Source organism: Triticum urartu, chromosome 3A (assembly GCF_056163025.1).
Source record: "Triticum urartu cultivar PI428250 chromosome 3A, HENAU_Tu73, whole genome shotgun sequence".
Lineage (NCBI taxonomy): Eukaryota > Viridiplantae > Streptophyta > Magnoliopsida > Poales > Poaceae > Triticum > Triticum urartu.
In genome coordinates this window covers 718,978,070-719,000,859 of record NC_141875.1, presented here as the reverse complement: position 1 = coordinate 719,000,859, position 22,790 = coordinate 718,978,070, and the positions used below count along the sequence as shown (strand labels likewise).

The following is a 22,790-nucleotide window of genomic DNA, read 5'->3' as shown; positions in this document are numbered from 1 at the left end:
AGCCTCTCGTCACAGATGAAAGGTCTCTAAAACGATGATGCGAAGATTCCATGATTGGTACATGAAAACCTGCAGAGAGTCTGGGGGAGGAATACTTTGACGCTGAGAGTTAAAGAGGAGCATGACCTTGTTGGAACTGATCTGTTGAATGTTCCATTTGAGGATTTCTTCCAGTTTTGCAATCATAGGGCCCTTGATAAATTAACGGTCACTTGCTACTGTCTGTAAGTACTACTTCTGTCATTAAGTCTCTATATATACGTCAGCTCTTTCATTGCATGTATTTATAATTATCCTCAATATATTATGCAGATTGAAGATTGCCGAATTGAAGAAAAGACAAATCGGTGATATTGGGTTCATTAACACAAATAACATAGATGCATTTTTGGTTGAATTTAAGAAAAAAGAAACCAAGGCCAACTTGCTATGATCGTTGGTATTAAATCAAAACAAAGCTATAATACTCTTCCTTACAACTTCAAGTGAGTGTTACTTTCTTGTGCATATTCATTTCCCTTATTAGTCGAGGTTATAGTAATGTAATTGAAGAGTTATGCATGCGTGCGCAGGTTCCACTATATTCTCCTAGAGATTAAGCTCGAGCAGGGAAAAGTAACCGTCGTAGACTCGAGACGAAAAGATCCCAAGGAGTATGCGGACATGACTGAAATTCTCGAGAAGTAAGTTAAATCGATCATTATCACACCATATCGGCAACTTTGTTCACTTCCTGATATCAAGTAATTGTTTTCTTTGTCTGGCGGGGTTTGGAAAAAATTCACCTCAAAAGCTCGGGGACTGCCGAAGAAGCTGGAATTTAAACACCCGAAAGTAAGTAATACTAGCATGTTCCGCGCATATCCTAGTGATTCAAGTGCTAGTTTCATCAATACCATTTTACCATGCTTGCTTATCAGTTGGATTGACCTCTATTTCTTGTAAAGTGGTTTTGGAAGGAAGCCAGGAATAATTACTGTGGATACTACGTTTCCGAGTCCATCCGCCACACGACCTGTGAGTGGGGCTACACTAAAAAACAATATGAAGTGCGTAAGCAATAATATTCAGAATTTAACTTTAGTTACCATCTTTTGTGTTGAGTTTCATTCATTCATATATATGTATTGACCGCCTTCTTCAAATTAGATGTTTCGGATGCGGGATGAACTCCTAGCACCAGATCGCATGCGAGGAATTCAAGAGGAATTGGCGGCATTCTTTCTTGACCACGTTATCGATAAAGACGGAGAATACTACATGGACCCTGTGTTCATATATAATTAGGGTATTATATTGTAAGATATCTTATATTGTATATAGGTAGCCAGTAGCGTCGGATAGATATACGAAAACTTGATGTTCGACCAATCTCTCGGAGAAGGAGAGGTCGGTATCACTTCTCTCTATATGCATATGTTCATGACGATCTTCTGTTTCCTTCATTTTTGCTTACAAGCTAGCGTGTCTAGTGCTCTCTGTACGTATAGTACGTAGCGTCGACCAAGCATGGAGATAAGAGAGGACACTTCTCTCTATTAATTAATTAGCTAACTAACACAATATATGAAACACCTTAATTAACCATACAGAACCCCCAAATCCACCCCCCCCCCCCTTCAGAAAAAACAAAAACCCTAGCCCCTGAACAGCTGACGCGTGGATGCCTATTGGTCCTGGTTAGTGCCACCAACCGGGACCAAAGGGCCTCCTGCCTGGGCTCGCCACACCGGCCACGTGGAGGCCCATCTGTCCCGGTTCTTGTAAGAACCGGGACCAAAGGCCAAGGGCATTAGTAACGATCTTTTAGTCGCGGTTTCCAAACCGGGACAAAAGGCCCTTACGAACCGGGACAAAGGGCCCTTTTACTACTAGTGATTCTTGGTACTTCCCGAGGTTGACATACGACCGACACCTGCAGAAAAATTTCTTGATGAAAGTAAACGAGATGTTGGTGGGAAGATGCCATGCCCAGTGTGCATGCAGGCCTTGTGTTTCATTTGGATGAAGAAGGGTGGCAAGTATGTTGCCTTTGACCTGCATCAGTAGATCCTCCATCCAGACCATCCTGACAGGGAAGACAAGAAGAACTTCACAAAAGGCCTAGTCGTTCATGAAGTAAACGAGATTCCAATGTTCTCGGGTGCCGATGTGCTTGCTCAACTGAAAGCTCTTAAGGCTACCGGCGATGGGAAATGCAAAGCCAAAGCCAAAGCCAAAGTCAAATCCAAAGCCACAGGCGAAGGTGAGGGAGAGGGCAAAGGAAAAGCCAAATCTTTTGAAGGATACGATAAAACTCACAACTAGACTCACATTACCCCCTTCACGCAGATTCCCTATTTCAAAGACCTCAAACTTCCATATAACATCGATGTGATGCTGTGACGCCCCCGATTTAACCGTACACTAATCATACACGCAAACATGTACGATCAAGATCAAGGACTCACGAGAAGAAATCACAACACAACTCTATAAATAAAATAAGTCATACAAGCATCATATTACAAGCCAGGGGCCTCGAGGGCTCGAATACAAGAGCTCGATCATAGACGAGTCAGCGGAAGCAACAATATCTGAGTACAGACATAAGTTAAACAAGTTTGCATTAAGAAGGCTAGCACAAACTGGGCTACAAACTGAAAGAGGCGCAGGCCTCCTACCTGGGATCCTCCTAAACTACTCCTGGTCGTCGTCAGCGGGCTGCACGTAGTAGTAGGCACCTCCAGTGTAGTAGGAGTCGTCATCAATGGTGGCGTCTGGCTCCTGGGCTCCATCGCCTGGTCGCAAAAATCGGGTATAGAAAAGGGGGAAAAGGGGGGCAAAGCAACTGTGAGTACTCATCCAAAGTACTCGCAAGCAAGGAGCTACACTACATGTGTATGCATTGGTATCAAATGGAAAAAGGGTATCATATGTGGACTGAATTGCAGAATGCCGGAATGAGAGGGGGATAGCTAGTCCTTTCGAAGACTACGCTTCTGGTAACCTCCATCTTGCAGCAGAAGAAGATAGTAGATGGTAAGTTCACCAAGTAACATCGCATAGCATAATCCTAACCAATGATCGTCCCCTCGTCGCCCTGTGAGAGAGATATCACCGGTTGTATCTGGCACTTGGAAGGGTGTGTTTTATAAAGTATCTGGTCCTAGTTGTCATAAGGTCAAGGTACAACTCCAAGTCATCCTGTTACCAAAGATCACGGCTATTCGAATAGATTAACTTCCCTGCAAGGGTGCACCACATTTCCCAACACGCTCGATCCCCTTTGTATGGACACACTTTCATGGGTCATGCCCGGCCTCAGAAGATCAACACAATGCAGCCCTACCTAGGCACAACAGAGAGGTCAGCACGCTGGTCTAAATCCTATGGCGCAGGGGTCTGGGTCCATCGCGAGGGCGGCCGGAGAGCAGACCTAGGAACCTCCATTACAAAGGAAGTTACATTACGTGGTCCAACCCAGGGCGCGCCGCTCAGTCACTGACGTCACGAAGGCTTCGGCTGATACCATGATGTCGAGTGCCCATAACTGTCCCCGCGTAGTTGTTTAGTGCGTATAGGCCAGTAGCCAGACTCAGATCAAATACCAAGATCTCGTTAATCGTGTTATCTTGAAGTCACCGCGAACGCCGACCAGGGCCAGGCCCACCTCTCACGTGGGTGGTCTCAACCTGCCATGTCGCTCCGCCATAAAGATACACACAGAGGGCCGTTGGGAAAGTTTGTCCTTCCAGCCCCAATTCGCGAATCAACCACGGGTACTTAACGAGCCGACCTGACTTTAGTCACAACATATATCATGTGTAGTATGTATAATATATACCCCTGATCAACAACCGACATGATCACGGCCCGATAGTATAGCATGGCAGACAGACAAGAATGTATGGCCACTGATGATAAACTAGCATCCTACACTAAGAATTTAGGATTGCAGGTAAGGTATCAACAGCTGTAGCAACAATGACAGGCTATGCATCAGAATAGGATTAACGGAAAGCAGTAACATGCTACACTACTCTAATGCAAGCAGTAGAGAGAGATTAGGCGATATCTGGTGATCAAGGGGGGGCTTGCCTGGTTGCTCTGGCAAGAGAGAGGGTCGTCAACACCGTAGTCGTACTAGGTAGCAGCGGCGTCGGTCTCGGTGTCTAGCGAGGGAAGAGGGGGGAAGAAACAATAAATATTAACCAAACATATGCATAGAGATGCATGACATGACAAGTATCAGTGTTAGGGGTGCCCTAAAGCGGTATGAGGTGGTACCGGTGAAGGGGGGAAACATCCAAGAAAATATCCCCGGGATTTCGCATTTTCGGACAGATGAACCGGAGGGGGAAAGTTATGTGTTCGCTATGCTAGGGATGCGTGGCGGACAAACGGGATGCCTATCCGGATTCGTCTCGTCGTTGTGAGCAGCTTTCATGTACAAAGTTTTTTCATCGGAGCTACGGTTTGTTTTATATTAATTTTAAAAGATTTAAATCATTTTTAGGATTTATTTAATTATTTAAATAAACATTATCCAGAATAGTGTTTGCTGACATCATCATGACGTCAGCGTGACGTCAGCATTGACCTGGTCAGCCTGACATGTGGGTCCCACCTGTCAGTGACACATTTAATTATCCAGTTTTAATTAACCTAAACATGATTAATTAGGTTTGGGCCCCACTTGTCATTGACTGATTAATTAATTAACTAACAGTTTAATTAGTCTATTTAACTATTAGATTAATCTAATTATGATTAATTAGTTTAATTAATTGTTTAGTTTAATTAATCAAAATTAATTAAGTAAAGTAATCCTTTAATTAAATAATTAATTATTTTTTATTATTTTTCCCTTTTTTTGCTCATTTTAAATATATAGGCCTTATATAAAAACACGGTTTCTACATGACAAATAGTTAGGGAATATTTTCAACACATCGAACATTTTAGTTTGACTTTTGAAAACTTTAATTGTTTTAACTTTAATTTAAATTTTGAATTTGAATTTGTTTCGAACTAACGCGAGATTATCAGTAGTAACCGAGGTGACGAGGCATCATTAACGCGGGACTACTATAGCCTAATTATCCGGGCGTTACAAAACTCCTCCACTATAAGAAATTTTGTCCCAAGATTTAGGAGGTAGAAGGAAACAGTGCGGGGCAGGCGGTCCTCGCATTCCCAAGTGGCTTCATCTTCAGAATGGTGCGACCACTGGACTTTGTGGAACTTGATCGCCTTCTGACGTGTGCGGCGTTCAGCTTGGTCGAGAATGTGGACCGGATGCTCTTTATTGGAGAGGTCCTGCTGCAATTCGAGCACTTCATGATCCACTGCTCCGATTGGGTCCTTGAAGCAACGACAGAGCTGTGACACGTGGAATACATCGTGAACCTGAGAAAGGTTCGGCGGGAGCTCCAGTTGATATGCCACTTTTCCACGCCTTTCAAGAATAGTGAAGGGACCGATATAGCGAGGAGCTAGCTTGCCCTTGATCCCAAAGCGGTGAGCACCCTTCATTGGTGTAACTCAAACATAAGCCTTTTCGCCAGGTTGATAGACCATGTCTTTGTGATGACGGTCATACTGACTTTTCTGACATGACTGAGCAGTCTTGAGATTCTTGCAAAATAATGTGGACTTGCTCTTCGGCCTGTTGGATAATATCTGGACCGAAGAGTGGACGTTCCCCAGTTTCTGACCAGTTCAGAGGGGTCCGACACTTTCGGCCATATAACACTTCGAAGGGGGACATCTTCAGACTAGCTTGATAGCTATTATTATAAGAGAACTCTGCAAACGAAAGAGATTCCTCACATTTCTTGCCGAAGGAAATTACACAAGCTCGAAGCATGTCCTCGAGAACTTGGTTGACACATTCGACATGTCCTTGCGACTGAGGATGAAACGCTGTACTGAACGACATATGAGTTCCCATAGCTTCTTGGAAACTAGCCCACAATCTTGAAGTGAATAAGCTGTCATGGTCTGAACTGATAACCAGTGGAATAGCGTGAAGTGAAACAATTCTGGACATGTAGAGAGTTGCAAGCTGACTACACTACAAAAAAAGACACATCCGTGACATTTTGGGCCGAACGAAATTTTTTTGTCATACATATGACACTTCTATGACGATAATTGTGACAAAACCCGGTATCATCATAGATTTGGTGTGCTCCTACTTCTATGACAAAAAATCATGACAGAAAATGGGCTTTTCGTCCTGGGCGGGCCGGAGACGCAGCTACATGACATTTTTTGGGCCGTCCATGACGGAAAAAACCGTGGTAGAAGCGAGGGGGAGGAAAATTTCGGGAAGTTCCCGGTTGCGGTGGGAGGTCGGGGGCCGAGCGATGCGCGTTTCTCTCGTACTCGTACGCGCGTGTGTGGGAGGTGTTGGCTCTAACTGAACCCGACCGAGGCGTTGGGCTCTAACTAAACCCGAGCGATCGATCGATGGCTGTTAACTAAACCCGATCGAGCGATTCCTTCGCTACTGCTGCTAACTGAAGCCGATCCATTGGATGAACAGTGAGCATTGCGGGGGGGGTGGATGAACAGTGAGCGGTGGCGTTGCCTCTGGATAAACAGGACCCCGTGGTTTGGAGGGCTGGATGAACAGTAGACGGTGGAGGGGTGCCCGTGGAGGAGTGGTTGAACAGTAGCTGGTGGAGTAGCACGCGGTGGAGGCTGGATGAACAGGAGCCAGTGGAGGCTGGAGGAGGTCAACTGTGGAGATGAACAGTATCCCGTGGAGTCCCGTTTTGCGGTACGCCACACCCCTCCCAATGAACAGGACCCCCGTTTCGACCATAGGAGGTCCGTTTCATCCGTTTTGCGGTACGCCACACCCCTCCCGATCAACAGGACCCCCGTTTCGACCGTAGGAGGTCCGTTTCGTCCATTTTGCGGTATGCCACACCCCTCCCGATCAATAGGACCCCCGTTTCGACCGTAGGAGGTCTGTTTCCTCCGTTTTGCTGTACGCCACACCCCTCCCGATCAACAGGACCCCGTTCCAAACGTAGCAGGTCCGTTTCCTCCGTTTTGCGGTACGCCAGGCCTCGTTTCCATCGCCTGTTCCGTCGAAGCACTCCCGATGAACATGACCACACATTCCGTTCCGACCCAGCCGGTTGGCTCCCACGTGTTCCATTGCCTCCCGATGAACACGACGCATTCCGTTGCTTCCCCATGAACACGACAACGATGCTGTTTCTCCATTTCGACCCAGCCATGTACACGAGCCCTGGCCGTACGTATGTGCGAGTAGGCGTTCGAGACCCCGCCCGTATGTACACATACGTGGCCCTATTTTCTTTCTTGCACCCTGGCCGCTGTACGTACGTGTACATGCTACGTGCGCGCCTCTAATATGACACGTGCGCGCCTCTACATCCACCAGTATATATGTACGTACACGTTCACGACCAGAATGACAACGCTACGTACGCTTCGACCAGGTGGGTTCCGACTGTCACACTATAGGAAACTGGTAATTTGCCGTCTGTGGATCACAGACGGCAAAGACCTAATTCCAGACGGCAAAGACTTTGCCGTCAGGAAGCAGACGGCAAAGTCAGACGGCAAAGATAAGTCAGCAAAGAATTCTTTGCCGTCTACTGTTTGTCGAGATGATGGCAAAGAGTTTGTCGTCTGTCAATATGGTTTGCCGTCAGCAGACTAGCCAGACGGCAAAATATGCCAACAGACGGAGCGGTGGCGTTGACGGACGGCGTCAAGTACTTTGCCGTCAGTTACGCTATGTCTTTGCTGTCTTCCTTGTATGCCCAGACGGCAAAGCAAATATTTTTATTAAAAAAAACAAAACAACAGTACAAGTGCCGAGGTCGTAGATGGCTGAAGGCATATGGAAAATCTTTCATAGCAATGACGAATGAACGGATTTTTACAAGACAGAAATATTATATTTACATACTATATCCATCATCACAGTAGTTACACAATATAATGTTCTCCATTTATATGAAAAACGAACAAACCAAACAACAACAAAACAATTACAAAACGGACGAACTGGCCCTTGCCAGCATCCAGATCCGATCACGGTCGTCGAGCTAGAGGAGGTGAATGGTGGTCTTCTGGCAGAGTTGACCATGGCGCCATGGAGCCCCTGGATTGGGCAAGTACAGGGCAGAGTTAAACCCATATCAGATCCAGGGTAAGACGAACTTCTCGCGCCTAGGAAGCCTACCAGATCTCGTCGCCCGCCGCCTCAAACCTGATCCGGGTGCCACGAGGAAGGAGAGCAGCCCCTGGGCCTTCTTCTTCATGCCCGTCGCGTCGCTCATCATCTCTGGGATGCTCGTCGACGGCGCCATCGTCGCCGGCCACGGCGCCCTCCGCATGCCATAGGACCTGCCGTGTGGAAGGGCGGCGGAGGTTGACGAGCACAGGAGGAGGCTCCCGCGCCGGCGAGGCGGGGTCGACCAGCGGCGGTTGAGGAGCAAGGGAGGAGGAGAAGGCGCCGGGTCGCGGGCGTGGAGGACGAGGAAGATCCCGCGTTGGCCTTCGGCTTACGCGAGGGAGAGGCGGGGTCGAGCGGTGGCGGTTGATGAGCAGGGGAGGAGGAGGGAGATCCCGCGCCGGCCTCTGCTCAAGCGACGGTGAGGCGGGTCGACCGGCGGAGGTTGACGAGCAGGGGACCAGGCGGAGTGTGTGCGGCAGAGAAGGGATTGAGGGAGAGATGGGGTCTGGCGTGGGAGAGAGATTGTGGTGGGGCTTAGGGATAAGGGAGAGAGGGATTGGTGGGATGGGTGGGTGGGGCGTGCGTGGTGAGAAATGGATGCGGGTGGGGGCGCCCTAGATCGTGCCACCTCATCAATCCGTGGGATCGATCTGTGCGCTGTGCTTTTTCTTTGTCATCTGTGATTTATTTTACAGATGGCAAAGAGTCTCTTTGCCATCTACAAAATAAATCGCAGACGGCAAAGTCTTTGTTGTTTGTGATTTTTTTTACAGACGGCAAAAAGAGTTCTTTATCGTATGTAAAAAAGTATCCTAGACGGCAAAGAATCTTTGGCATCTGTGTTTTTTTACAGACGGCAAAGTATGGATTTGCCGTCAGTTGTTCTTTGCCGTCAGCCATTGTTGGCAAATTTTATCTTTGCCGTCTGGCCCGATGAAATGTTGACGGCAAAGAACAGTACTGACGGCAAATCTCCAGTTTCCCGTAGTGTCAGGCACTTCCTTGCATGCGAAGATGTAGCTGGTGGGTCCCAGGAGTCAGGGGGCGAATCATTTTTTTTGCCCGGACGCACTTCCTTGCGTGCGAAGATGTAGCTGGTGGGTCCTAGCAGTCAGGGGGCGAATCGTTTTTTTTGCCCGGACGCACTTCCTTGCGTGCGAAGATGTAGCTGGTGGGTCCCAGCAGTCATGGGGAAATTTTGTTTTCGCGAAATACGGTGGCCCGTCTAGTGGGTCCCAGCTGTCAGGTGGAGGAATCATTATTTTGCGCGTAATAAGGAGGCACTTCCTTGCTGCGGCCGTGGACCCAGCTGTCAGCCTCTCCACGTACAGTCCACGTCCGATGGAAGTCGTTCCTTGACCACATTGACCACGCCGCACCGAGAGCACCATGGCGGTGGACGACGGTGAGGACTAGGAAGGGGACGACTCGGAGCCGGGGAAGACGCAGCAGTGGATGCCCAAGCGAAGAGGAGTACGAGGGTTCACTAGTTCGGCTGCGGTGTGAGGCTGCTGTCGCCGCAGAATAACAGGGGGTGTGGGTGAGTAGAGGGATGGCCTGGCCAGCGGTGGGAGTAGTAGGGGGCGGTGAGGCCTCCGCGGCATAACAGTCGGCCATGGGAGGCAGGAGCACGCGGCACGACCGGCGCTGGTTTGGGCGGCTGGAGCAAGAAGACCGGAGGTTGAAGAAGCACTACGGCCGTTGGATGAACATCGTACGGTAACAGGAGCTAGAATCGTTCATATTGACTAAGTTGACAAAGCCCTCCGTCCCCGTCAACTTGGTAGGCCCACAAGTCAGCCTCCCACTATGCTGGGTTCCAGCTGGCAGGGGGAATATTCATTTTTTTATGAGTAATAAGGAGGCACTTCCTTGCGTGCCAAGATAGCTGGTGGGTCCAACATGTCAGCGGGGGGCACGTTATTTTCGCGAAATACAGAGGCCCTTCCGATGGGTCCCAGATGTCAGGTGGAGGAATCATTATTTTGCGCGTAATAAGGACGCTGTCGGTGTCAAAACCAGCGGATCTCGGGTAGGGGGTCCCGAACTGTGCGTCTAAGGCAGATGGTAACAGGAGGCAGGGGACACTATGTTTTACCTAGGTTCGGGCCCTCTTGATGGAGGTGAAACCCTACATCCTGCTTGATTATTCTTGATAATATGAGTAGTACAAGAGTTGATCTACCACGAGATCAGAGAGGCTAAACCCTAGAAGCTATACTATGGCATGATTGTCTGTTGTCCTACGGACTAAAACCCTCCAGTTTATATAGACACCTGAGGGGGCTAGGGTTACACAGAGTCGGTTACAAGGAAGGAGATCTACATATCCGTATTGCCAAGCTTGCCTTCCACGCCAAGGAGAGTCCCATCCGGACATGGGACGAAGTCTTCAATCTTGTATCTTCATAGTCCAACAGTCTGGCCAAAGGATTTAATTCGGCTGTCCGGATACCCCCTCATCCAGGACTCCCTCAGTAGCCCCTGAACCAGGCTTCAATGACGATAAGTCTGGCACGCAGATTGTCTTCGGCATTGCAAGGCGGGTTCCTCCTCCGAATACTTCATAGAAGATCTTGAACACGAGGATCGTGTCCGGCTCTGCAAAATAAGTTCCACATACCACCGTAGAGGGAATAATATTTACACAAATCTAATCTGCTAACGTACCCCGTAGTGTGACATCACATCACAGCCAGGTCATTATTCGAATCATTTTTTGTAACCTATCTCAGCGTGTTTCGCGAGGCAGTTTCCTTGGCATGTCTTGTCGAAGCAGAGATCGTGTCCCCTCATTACAGGATTCCCATTAATACAGACGTGGGTAACCCAACCGCGCCTATTAGTAGGACTCCTAAATCTTAGGCTAGTCCTAAACGGCCACAAGGAGGACGCTTGATATTCACCCTCTTTATAAAGGGGACAAGGCCTTTTCCTCTCGATCTTAATCAAATCCGCCTCTTGCATCGAGTTCCAACACCTAAAGCTCAAGTTTAGGCGCTTCAGACCTTTAACTATGTCCGGATCCAACCTTCAAGGTCGGTGGATGCCTTCCTCCATCACAGAGGAGGACATCAAGAAGTTGAGAGAGGCCAGATATCTGACCACCGAAATTTCGCATCGGCTGCCTGCCCGAGGGCAGGTCGTCCCTACTCCCGAACCCAACGAGAGTGTCGTGTTCGTCTCCCACTTCCTCCGAGGACTAGGCCTCGCTCTAGATCCCTTTGTTAGGGGTCTTATGTTCTATTACGGGCTAGATTTTCACGATCTAGCCCCGGATTCCATTCTTCACATCTTGACATTTATTGTCGTATATGAGGCCTTCCTCCGCATTACCCCTCACTTCGGCCTGTGGCTCAAGACCTTCGATGTGAAGCCGAAGATGATCGAGGGGCAGCACGCAGCATGCAGAGGTGCTTCGATAAGCAAAATTGCTGACGTTCCATGGCCTGAGGGTTACTTCCCAGAGGTGTCCGAATTGTGGCAATGGGAGTGGTTCTACATCACAGCTCCCCGAAGTGCCAAGTGGGTAGTTGCCCCCGTCTTCCGCTCAGGCCCCCCACCGCAACTGATGTCGTGGATCAGCAGGGGGCTGAGCTGGGGTCCAGCCAAGGACATGCCAATGCTGCAAGGTCGTATCCGAGATCTCTTCGAGAGAGATATTAGTCTGGTTATGGTAGTGCAGCAAGTTATGCTAGTCCGTCAAGTCCAGCCTTGCAAACGCCGGCCCCTTCGCATGTGGGAATTCAACCCGGAAGGACCGCGAGCTATCCAACACTTCCTCGGCATGACGCACGAAGAGATGTACAAATTGTTCTTCAGACCACAAATAATGTGTCCGGACATCACTGAGGATGCAGGTCTGAGCTGCAATCGCCCGGATACCCATGTAAGTAGCCCCGCATCCGAACACACTGTCTGTTTTATTTATAGCAACATTGCCCTCAAAAAGAAAAACCGCTCTTGGTCCAGGATTGGATAGCGAAGGCAAAGTTGATCAGGTGTCCGGCCCCCCTCCCTGAGACCTCACAAAATCCCGTGCTAACCAGGATGCTGGAGATCGTGCCTTATCAAGCGCCCTTGGGAGAAGATAAAGGGGGGAACAAGGAGTTTAGCGCCTCCGCGAAGGAGGTTAGCCGGGGAGGAGGGACTGAAACTTCCTCTCCCCAGGGAAGGAAGAGGACCGCCTCCGGGGACCCGGAGACAATGGTCTCCAAATAGGGGAAGAAATCTTTGCCGGAGGGTCCTGCCACGGGGGCTACCCTGGCCGCACTACGCCCTCAAGGGGATCAGCCCTCCATCGAGCTATAAGTAAAAGGGTACTTAATAATGAAAATATCTCACTTTACTTATGAGGAAAAGAACCGAAGCATTTATCTTGCAGTTCGGATCTTAGGCCTTCTCAGCAGAGCTCGTCTTCAGGGGATCTTCTTCCAGAGATGATGGAGAACAAAATGCCTCCCCCTGCCACACCACCTCATGAGGCGGGCGACCCCGAGGTGTCATCGCGGAGGGTTTCTCCCAATCCGGCAAGGCCAGAACGTAATCCTATGGCCACCCGAAGTCCTCAGTACCCGGCTATTGAAGAGCACAATTGAAAGAGTCCGGCACCGTCTGGTGTACGGTCGGACTTAATAAGGGATCAGCTAGAGTGAGCGGCTATCTCAGAAGAGCACCGCACGTTGATGGGTACGGTGATTGAAAGGATTTCGTCCGCCGAAAGCGGGTTGCATGAAGCCTTTATGAGTCTACTGACGGGTTTTGAGGTACGCGAAATGATGTACATTTTTTACAGTACCACACATTTTTAGATGTGCCTTGTGTAGATAGTATCCCCTGAGACTCTGGGTGCTGTCGAAGATGACGACGCACAGGGGATCATAGTCCCAGGAATAATCATGCTGCTTAATATGCAGGTGGCGGAGGGTCCGGTGGCCACCCGGACTGATGAGTTTGTCGAGCTAAAGCGGCAGCTTGATGTGGCAGATGCCGACATTGTACTTGTCAACAAACGGCTTGATGAGGCACAGGGTAAGTGATTTTTCTGGTGATTGTCACATAATAAGAGGAGCATGATGCTAGTATCTTTAATATGTTGTGACTGCAGATGGAGCAGCCACCGTGGAGATCCTTCGGGCAGAGCTTGCCCGAGCCAAGGAGTAAGCAAGGAGTAGCAATGCGGCCGAAGAGTTAAGGGCCGAACAGGCCGCTCATTGCGAGAGCAAAGAAAAAATTGCCAAGATTGTCATGGAGTTAAAAGATGCTGCTGACCGTTACCGGCTTCTTGAAGAAGAAAACCGGGCGAAGGCGACGGACCTGGAGAAGGCCCGGGTGGCTGCCAAGGAGGCCCGCTCCAAAATTAGAGCGATGAAGGAGGAGCTGAATCAAGCTGCGGATATCATTTCTGGGAAGCCTTTCTTGTTGCGGACTAGGTTCGGAGATCCGAAATATGCTCATCTGGACCGTCTGTGGAGTTCTGCGGACGAGTACATGGATTTGGCTTCAAGTGCTGCTGGTGCAGCCGAGTACTTCAAGGATCAGAAAGGTCCTAAAGTGGAGAAGCTGTTCTGGTCAAAGCTTCACGCTCTAGTCCGTCCGCTGTTGCTGAATGAGCGATTGACCGGTTGGGCCGAGCTCCATAGATTATCCGGACTTGCCATGAGGTCCGTTGTGGATCATCTGTGGCCAGGAGGGCCATGGCCGAATAGCTACTTTAGCTTGGTGCAAAAATTCCTTGGTGCTGTGCCACGCATCGATGCTGTAAAGAGGTCGGCGTGCATAGAGGGCTCGCGGATGGCCCTTGCCCGTGTCAAATCATACTGGGCGGAGATGGATGCCAGCACTGTTGCGGCACAGGGTTTGGCCATAGGCCGAGTGGCTGCCGAGCACTACTTTGAAGAAGTTCTTGAAGGCGCCCGTTTGATAGAGGCTCAGTGCTCGAAGAATATTATGTTTAAGTGACATGTATTCCCATTGTAAGGACAATGTTTTATTGCATTTATCAAGGCTGTATTTATACTTTTGCCTGAAAGTACTATGATGCCTCTTGTGCGGTCGTTTATGTATATAAGTATATAACCTGAAAGATGGCAGTCGTCGGCTTCAGCCCCCACGCATATAATGCGGGGGTGCTCGCAGAAGCCGCATGTTCACACTTGATCCAACGTCTTGGTCCATTAAGGAGGTGATAGCGCAGCGAACTAGGCAATCGGACTATAATGCTTTCACACTTTCACTTAGCCAGAGGAGTTTGACAGTGGGGCTACTATATAGCCCCTGGTGGCTCCGCGCTCATCCGAATTCGGGGCGCGTACATGCCTGGCCAGGAAACGGCCCTTCGTTAAGGCGGAGGAATCCCGAAGATTCTGCTAGGTCATCGAGTGGTTGACCAGTCTCACGCTATATCATGATAGTCAGTTTTCGGCTTTATCTACTGAGGTGCTCATCTGGATGAACCAGGGCACAATCGTAGTAGTTCTCCTGGTGCCGCCTTAGCCGATAGAGCGGAACATAAGGCAGCAAAACACAGCAGCCGGGCAAACCCAACATTTGACCAAAAGACATGATTCGGAGCTGATGCATATAAGGCCAAACTCGCGACGCCGAACACTCCCTAAGGTATTCGGTCTTTATGATGTAAACCGGGCTAAATAGTGCCCTTTGTAATAAGCCCCTGGTGTCCAGGTACGTGCAATATTCTGACATGGCCACATGCCAATACGTCAGCATCCTTCTCAATTGTACTGAGAATCCGGGGGATGTGTATCAACAAGAGACAGTAAAAAAGGTTTACGCAGGGTCTTAATCTAAAAAGAATCCTTGGAACGGGTCCTTGCTGCACGTCTGCGCCTGTGTCTCCGTTGTGTCGTATCCTAGAAGGGTGTAGCACGATGGTCATCTGTATCAATTATATATAGCTCCACCGGACTCGTCTAACCGTGTATGTGGTCTTAACGACCTGTCAGATGCTTTAGTTGGTGAGGCCGTCTAGTGTGAAGCTGCCAAGGCAGCCGCACAGTCTTCCATACGCAAGGAGCGCTCATTATTTCCATTTACTGTAATGATGCCACATGGGCCGGGCATCTTAAGCATGAGAGAAGGGTAATTCTATATTACGTTAAAGCGAGCAAAAGCTTCGCGTCCGAGTAGTGCTTGATTACCACTTCGGAACGGAGCGATGTGGAACGTTAAATTTTCGCTACGGAAGTTATCAGGAAAGCCGAATATAGCCTCTAGTAGCTGGGAGCCCATGCAATGGGCCTCTGGGCCTGGCATTACTCCTTTAAAGGTAGTATTGCTGTGGCTAATTTTTGTTGGGTCTATCCCCATTTTGTGGACTGTGTCCTGATATATCAGGTTTAAACTGCTGCCGCCGTCCATCAGGACTCGTGTGAAGTGGTATCCATTGATTATTGGGTCTAATACCAAGGCAGCCCATCCTGCACGCCGGATACTTGCCGAGTAATCCCGATGGTCAAAGGTGATCGGTTGGGATGACCAGTGGCAGAACTCCGCGGTGATAGGCCCTGGTGCATGTGTCTCTAGGAGTGCCGCTTTGTTTGTCCCCTTTGTCACGTGTAACACGTTTACTGTTTTGACTTCTGGTGGGAATTTCTTCTGTTCCCCAGTGCTTTGCTTGTGAGGCTCGTCCTCGTCTTCGCTTGGTGTATCCTGCCCCTTATGTTCGGCGTTGAGCTTGCCGGACTGCTTGAAGACCCAACATTCTCTGTGGGTATGATTTGCAGGTTTATCGAGGGTGCTGTGGATCTGACATATTTTATCCAGAATCTTGTTTAGGCTGGACAGTTCGTCTCTGTTGCCTTTGGAGGGCACCTTTTGTTGACCTGGCCGAGAGCTTCCAAATCCGGCGTTTACCGCCGTGCTCTTCGGGCTGTCTTCTTTATTCCGGCGCTTGTTTTTGCTGCGTCGTGGTTTCCCGTTTCCATTCCTGACTTCGGATGTACTTGGGTCACTGGTGCTGCATCGGGCTAACCAGCTATCCTCGCCTGGGCAAAAGCGGGTCATGAGGCTTGTTAATGCTCCCATTGTTCTCGACTTTTCTTGGCCGAGGTGTCTGGAAAGCCATTCGTCTCGAACGCTGTGCTTAAAAGTTGCTAAGGCTTCGGCGTCCGGGCAGTCGACTATTCGGTTCTTTTTAGTGAGAATCCTGTTCCAAAGCTTTTGGGCTGACTCTCCGGGCTGTTGAGTTATATGACTCAAATCGTCTGCATCTGGTGGTTGGACATAGGTCCCTTGAAAATTTTCCTGAAAAGCGTCTTCGAGCTCTTCCGAGCTTCCAATGGAGTTCTCGGGGAGGCTTTTAAGCCAGTGCCGAGCTGGCCCTTTGAGCTTGAGGGGTAAGTATTTGATGGCGTGGAGATCATCTCCTCGAGCCATATGGATATGGAGGATGTAGTCCTCAATCCAGACCCTAGGGTCTGTCGTTCTGTCGTAGGCCTCTATGTTTACGGGTTTGAATCCCTCTGGAAATTCGTGGTCCAGCACCTCATCGGTGAAACATAGGGAGTGTGCGGCACCCCTGTATTTGGGTGTACCGTGGTGTTGGGATGTTTGTTGTGTTGCATTGCACGCTGGAGCGCGCTTGCGTATCCCGTTGATGGATCTGGTTGCGCCGTCCTTTTGATGCAAGCCCTCACGCGGATCGCGTATTGGCTTATGTGCGGCGTCGTTTGCCACTCTATTTTGGCCACGAGGTCATCTATCCGACCGGATAGCCATTTTGGTTTTTGATTGCGGGGGATCTAAGGCCTCCTCATCGAATTCAGGTAGCAACTTTCGCTTCAGGTAGCTCTTAGTGTGGCGATTACCGCCGTACTTCGCTTCAGTGTTGAGTACTTCACTCCATCTGATTCTGAGTGTGTCTTGTGCAGCCCTGAGCCTTTGCTTCTGCTTTTTCAGACTCCTCGTAGTGCCAACAAGCCTTTTATGGGTATTCTGTTGCTCCGGGTGCCTGTCCGGTCTGTTGTTATCCGTACTGTTATCTTCGACAAAGTCAGGTTGTTCGGATCGATTCTCCGTGTTGCCGTGGTCGGACGATGCTTCAATGCCGTGTTTGTCATCCGCTGGCTCGCCTTGCTCTATTGCTGAATTTATATGATCGCTGCTTCTGCCGAGGCGGGATTTGGAGCGGCGCTTACGCTGCTGCTTTGACTGCTTCTCGAGGGAACAACCCTTTGCTGCGTCCTTCCGTTCTTCGTCGTCGTTTTCTTTGGGTGTGTCCACCATGTATACATCATATGATGAAGTGGGCGTCCAGTGCCCTGTGGGCAGTGGTTCCTGTTCGTCTCCTGCATCGCCGTCCATACTGTCGATGCCTTCGTAGTCGAAGTCGAGCATGTCGGTCAAATCCTCGATAGTGGCTACTAAATGGGTGGTGGGTGGGCGGCGAATTTCTTCGTCATCCGCATCCCAGTTCTGCCGGACTTGGTTCGGCCAGGGCTCTCCTGACAGAGAGAGAGACCTTAATGAGTTCAGTATGTCTCCGAAGGGCGAGTGCTAAAAGATATCCACAGAGTTGAACCCCATGATCGGCGCCCAGTTGGATTCGATAGGCACGGGCGCAGGCGGTTCGGAGTCCGTGGCCGGGGAAGAATCCGGCAGTTTGGCGTCATGTCTCTCATGAAGGATAAGGTCGATACTCGGCTCAATCGCCGATGAGAGTGCGGCCTCCGCGGCAGCGTCTATCCACCCGTCACTGAATGGCGCAATTGGCTCCGATTTGAGGGCCGGAGCGGTCGCCGGTGCAATCTCCCGAACACTGTCCGATGGTAGAGCTAAGCCATGCTCATCGTGACCGTGCGGCGCACTTGGCAAGGGCTCGAATCCGTCGAAGATCAAGTCTCCGTGGATGTCGGCTGTGTAGTTCAAGTTTCCAAATCTGACCTGGTAGCCAGGGGCGTAGCTCTCGATCTGCTCTAGATGGCCAAGCGAGTTGGCCCGCAGTGCAGAGCCGCCAAATACAAAGATCTGTCCGGGGAGAAAAGTCTCACCCTGGACTGCATCGCTATCGATGATCGAAGGAGGCATCAAGCCTAATGATGACGACAGAGAGGAACTCTCAATGAAAGCACCAATGTCGGTGTCAAAACCGGCGGATCTCGGGTAGGGGGTCCCGAATTGTGCGTCTAAGGCGGATGGTAACAGGAGGCAGGGGACACGATGTTTTACCCAGGTTCGGGCCCTCTTGATGGAGGTGAAACCCTACGTCCTGCTTGATTATTCTTGATAATATGAGTAGTACCAGAGTTGATCTACCACAAGATCAGAGAGGCTAAACCCTAGAAGCTAGCCTATGGTATGATTGTCTATTGTCCTACGGACTAAAACCATCCGGTTTATATAGACACCGGAGGGGGGTAGGGTTACACAAAGTCGGTTACAAGGAAGGAGATCTACATATCCGTATTGCCAAGCTTGCCTTCCACGCCAAGGAGAGTCCCATCCGGACACGGGACGAAGTCTTCAAACTTGTATCTTCATAGTCCAACAGTCCGGCCAAAGGATATAATCCCGGTGCTGGATACCCCCTCATCTAGGACTCCCTCAGAGGCATTTCCTTGTGTGCGGCCGTAGACCCAGCTGTCAGCCTCTCCACACACAGTCTACTTCCGATGGTGTCGTTCGTTAACCACATTGACCACGCCGCGCCGAGCGCATCCAAGGTGCTAGACGACGGCGAGGCCCCGGAAAGCAATGAGCCGGAGATGGGAAGACGCGGGAGTAGAGTCGCAGACGGAGAGGTGTACGAGGGTTAACTGGTTCTAGTGCGGTGTGGTTCGGTAGTCGATGGAGAAGAACAGGAGGTGTGGAGGGATGGAGGGATGGCCTGGCCAACGGTGGAGTAGCGCTTCATAGCGAAGCGTGCTAAGCAGAGCTGCTAGCAGTAGGAGGCGGGAGGTGGTCCCGGCAGCGCTGGAGGAAGAAGACGAGATATTGAAGATAGATGCCGGTTGTTGGATGTCAATCCAACGGCTAACATGTCAGAATCATTTGTTGACTAAAAATAAAAAGGGGCTGAGCATTTTGTTATAAATATATTTAAATAATAAGTGATATTATTACATTCGTCCTTAAATCTTACCAAGCTTTTGTACACAATCACTAGGATTATCGTGCCAAAACAATCCAGGATTTTATTTGTTAAGAAATTATTTTCATAAGTTAATAAGATGTGGGATATTGTTTTCTTACATATATAAGTATCTGTTAAATATACGATGACAATAAAAATAATATATAATAACATATAAAAGAATTTAAATATATATAATATAGTTAGAAGGGAAACATAAGTTGGACCTGGCGTTCCTATTCTTATATAGAAAAATAGAACAGACCTCTGCGTTTTCTTCAAAAAAATACATAAATTGGGCTGCCAAAAATAAAACCTCGGATGGAGGTCCATAGGCCGGTCGATACATGACGGCCCTAAGAAAATAAAAATAGGCCTATGGGCCTCCCATCCGAGGTCGTGGGATGCGCATGTTAAAAATGAAAGCCTAGACGGGGCAGCCCAACACCACGTCCAACACTTACCAAAACTTCGTCCCTCGTTTTCTCTGTGTTTCGCACACTCGACATTGTGTGGGCATTTTGATTGTGCATCATATGAAGATGTGCTATGCATGAATGTTGATCAGCATGATGTTCACTGGTTGGTAGTTCCATTTTCGACCATGAATAAAACTTCCAACATGATGTTAACCCTGTTTGAAAAGGCCGTGTTAATATAAATGCTCTTCCTCTGAAAGTTGTAGTTTCTTATCTGAAACTGAAACTTGTAGTTTCTTATCTGAAACTGAAACTTGTAGTTTCTTCTCTGAGAATCACATTGTCCGCACTTTTATACTCCTATGAAACTACATTTTTTTTAAGTGCTAAAAATAGATCTCTAGAATTCATAAAATACTTCATATGCTCAATACTGCAAATCTGAAATTCAAAAGACATTCATATCTGAAAGTACTCTCAAAATACACAACACAAAACACAATTCACAACCTGCAAATACTGACAACCCTAAGCTCCTCCTGACAATTCACAACCTGCCCGACTATTGGGCTGGGGGGGCAGCCCCCTCCTATTCCTCGCTGGCAGACAGCCACCCCGTGAGACGATTTGAACGGTGAGGGAGACGATGGCGGGGAAGTGTCATCGGGCCAACTGCTTTTCTCCTCTTGCAGTTGGGTTCGGTCGACGAAGACTCCACTGGCTCGCTCTGGCAGGACACCCTCACAAATGGCACCATGTGGATGCTCGATCCTTCAATCTCTGGTGGATGCTCCATCTGGGATCGATACTCCCACCACCGCTCCCTCAGGATCGGATTCGGTGAATCTGTTTGCTCCATGGCCCAGAGGAGCAGCTCTATACTCCGGCGCGACACTCCGGGAGTATCGCCGCCTTTTCGCTCTGTTGCAGATATTTGGCCATGGATGTCGCTGTTGCCGCTAGTTGGTCCTTGTTATCAAAGCAAGACTGTATCTCCAACATCCTAGCTAGCTTCACAAGGTCGCCGTCTGCGATCGTCACGTATCAGTTGTACTCCTCCATCGATCTACTTCTCCACAACACCTTCACTCACCGGCGGTGGTTTTTGAATGGAAGAGGAGAGGAGCAGTGCTGGTTTTGGATTAGAACGGGAGAGGAGCGACGCTGGTTTTGGACTGGAACAGGAGAGGAGGGGTAGTGGTTTTCAAATAGAAGAGGAGAGGAGCGGCGCTGCATTTAGATTGGAATAGGAGAGGAGCGGCGGTGGTTTAAGAGGAGAAGATCGAAAGAGCGGCGCTGGTCTTGGAAGTGCTTTTTTGTTGTTTTGCGTATTTTGGGTCAAAGTTTGACCACGTACTGTATTTGACAAGCATGCATGGACGAACTGATCTTCCGTGTCTGCTGGAGTCTGGTCACATGCATGGACGAACTGATCTTCCGTGTCTTGCAGGGATCGTCCAGGCACCAACGTAGTACTCCCTCCGTCTGGGTTTATTGGGCCTATTAGCCAGCAAGCCACGTCCCATTTTTATTTGTCCCGCTGTAATTAAATCACCACATATTACACTGCTTCTGCTGCTCATTGCCTACGCTGATTGGGAGAAATAAATACCCAGCCATAGCATGCACTAGGGATGTGCGCGTGAGGCTTGCATGTGGCTGCATGCGGAGGGAGGCGAGACGATTCAATTAATTAATGCCACTCGTACTCGTCCTCGCACGTCCTTCAATACTACAGCGGTTCATTCCTAGTCGTCCCGTCCATTCACATTACGGCAGTTCCACTAATCCTAACCCTCCTCCCAAATCCATGGCGTCCCAAATCTCCATGATCGGCGGTGAGTACAAGGTTAGAACCATCACCGGCGATGATTTCGACGTCATCTACACCCATTCTTCTGCGACGGTGAAAGGATGCCTTTCTCGCTTTAGACGCATGTTCGAAGACTCAGATGATGAGTGGGTCGCTGGGCTAGATGTTGAGTACGCCACAGTCCTGGGATGAGAGACGGAGCTAAAAGACGAAGAGAGGAAGAAGCCCGCCGTGATCCAGGTTTGCGTGCATGACTTATGCTTGGTCTACCACATATGCCATGCCCACGTTGAGTGCCAGGATTTTAAGGACTTTCTCGAGAGCAACCTAGTCAAATTCATTACTGTAGACTTTGGTAACGACAAAGAAGTCCCGCGTCAGATAGGCCTCGTTGTAGGCAACACCTTCGACCTCCAGAAGAGTCGGCTGGTGTCCTCTCGTCAGCCTTCAATGCTGACCCTGGCAGGAGCCATGGTTCATCCTTCGTACGGTAAACTGGAGAAACCTCCATACACGTTTCATCGTCATGCATGGCAGTGGAATGTAATAGATATAGACCACATCCACTACGCTGCAATGGATGGCTACCTTTGCTTCAATATCTACAAGGGGTTGGATGAAGAGCAACAGCCAAGTGTGCGGTTCAAGCAAAGAAGTATCAGCCAAGAGGAAGAGGGACAAGGACGAAGTCGAGGACGTGGACGAGGACTCCGAGTAAGGTGGCAGTGTCGTTGCTCATGGTGGTTCTAATGCAGTGTCTACCGGAATAGTTGCAAAGTTCAATTTCAGGTGTGCTTAATTTAATTTGAGGGGTGTGTTGTGATGAGCCCCCAGTAGAACTATGTTATGTTTCTTCTCGTTACTTTAACTCTTCAGTACGTACATACTAGTATTTCTTACATTTCATCTTTTAGTTGGTATAGTACTACCACTCGTTTCTTCACATTATATATGTACAATATATATGGCCAACATCATATAGCCAGCAGTTTAGTTGTCAAAGAATTTCAGGGTTCTTAGTTTTGTCAAAGAATTCCAGGATGCTTTGAGGGTGCTTGGATCCAAGGGACTTATTTTAGTCTGATTAAAAATAGTATCTTTAATAGGCTAAAGTTCCAAGCACCCCTGACTAAAGACGGGCTAAAACTAGTCTTGAGACTAAAAAAATTTAGTCTGGGGTACCCCTACTAAAATGTGGATTAGTCCTCTCTCTACTCATTTAACTACTCTCCTTTAACACAGTCGAGTTCTAGATTG

General features: G+C 49.0%; 1 long non-coding RNA gene across 1 annotated transcript; it reads right to left on the bottom strand.

Annotated features, from left to right (window-relative positions):
- Positions 1-7,855: 7,855 nt before the first annotated feature.
- Positions 7,856-8,761, bottom strand: LOC125547340 (uncharacterized). The gene is made up of 2 exons (XR_015599977.1): positions 8,216-8,761; positions 7,856-8,134 (listed from the first exon to the last, which is right to left on the bottom strand). It is a non-coding gene; the product is annotated as an uncharacterized LOC125547340 (long non-coding RNA).
- Positions 8,762-22,790: the final 14,029 nt, after the last annotated feature.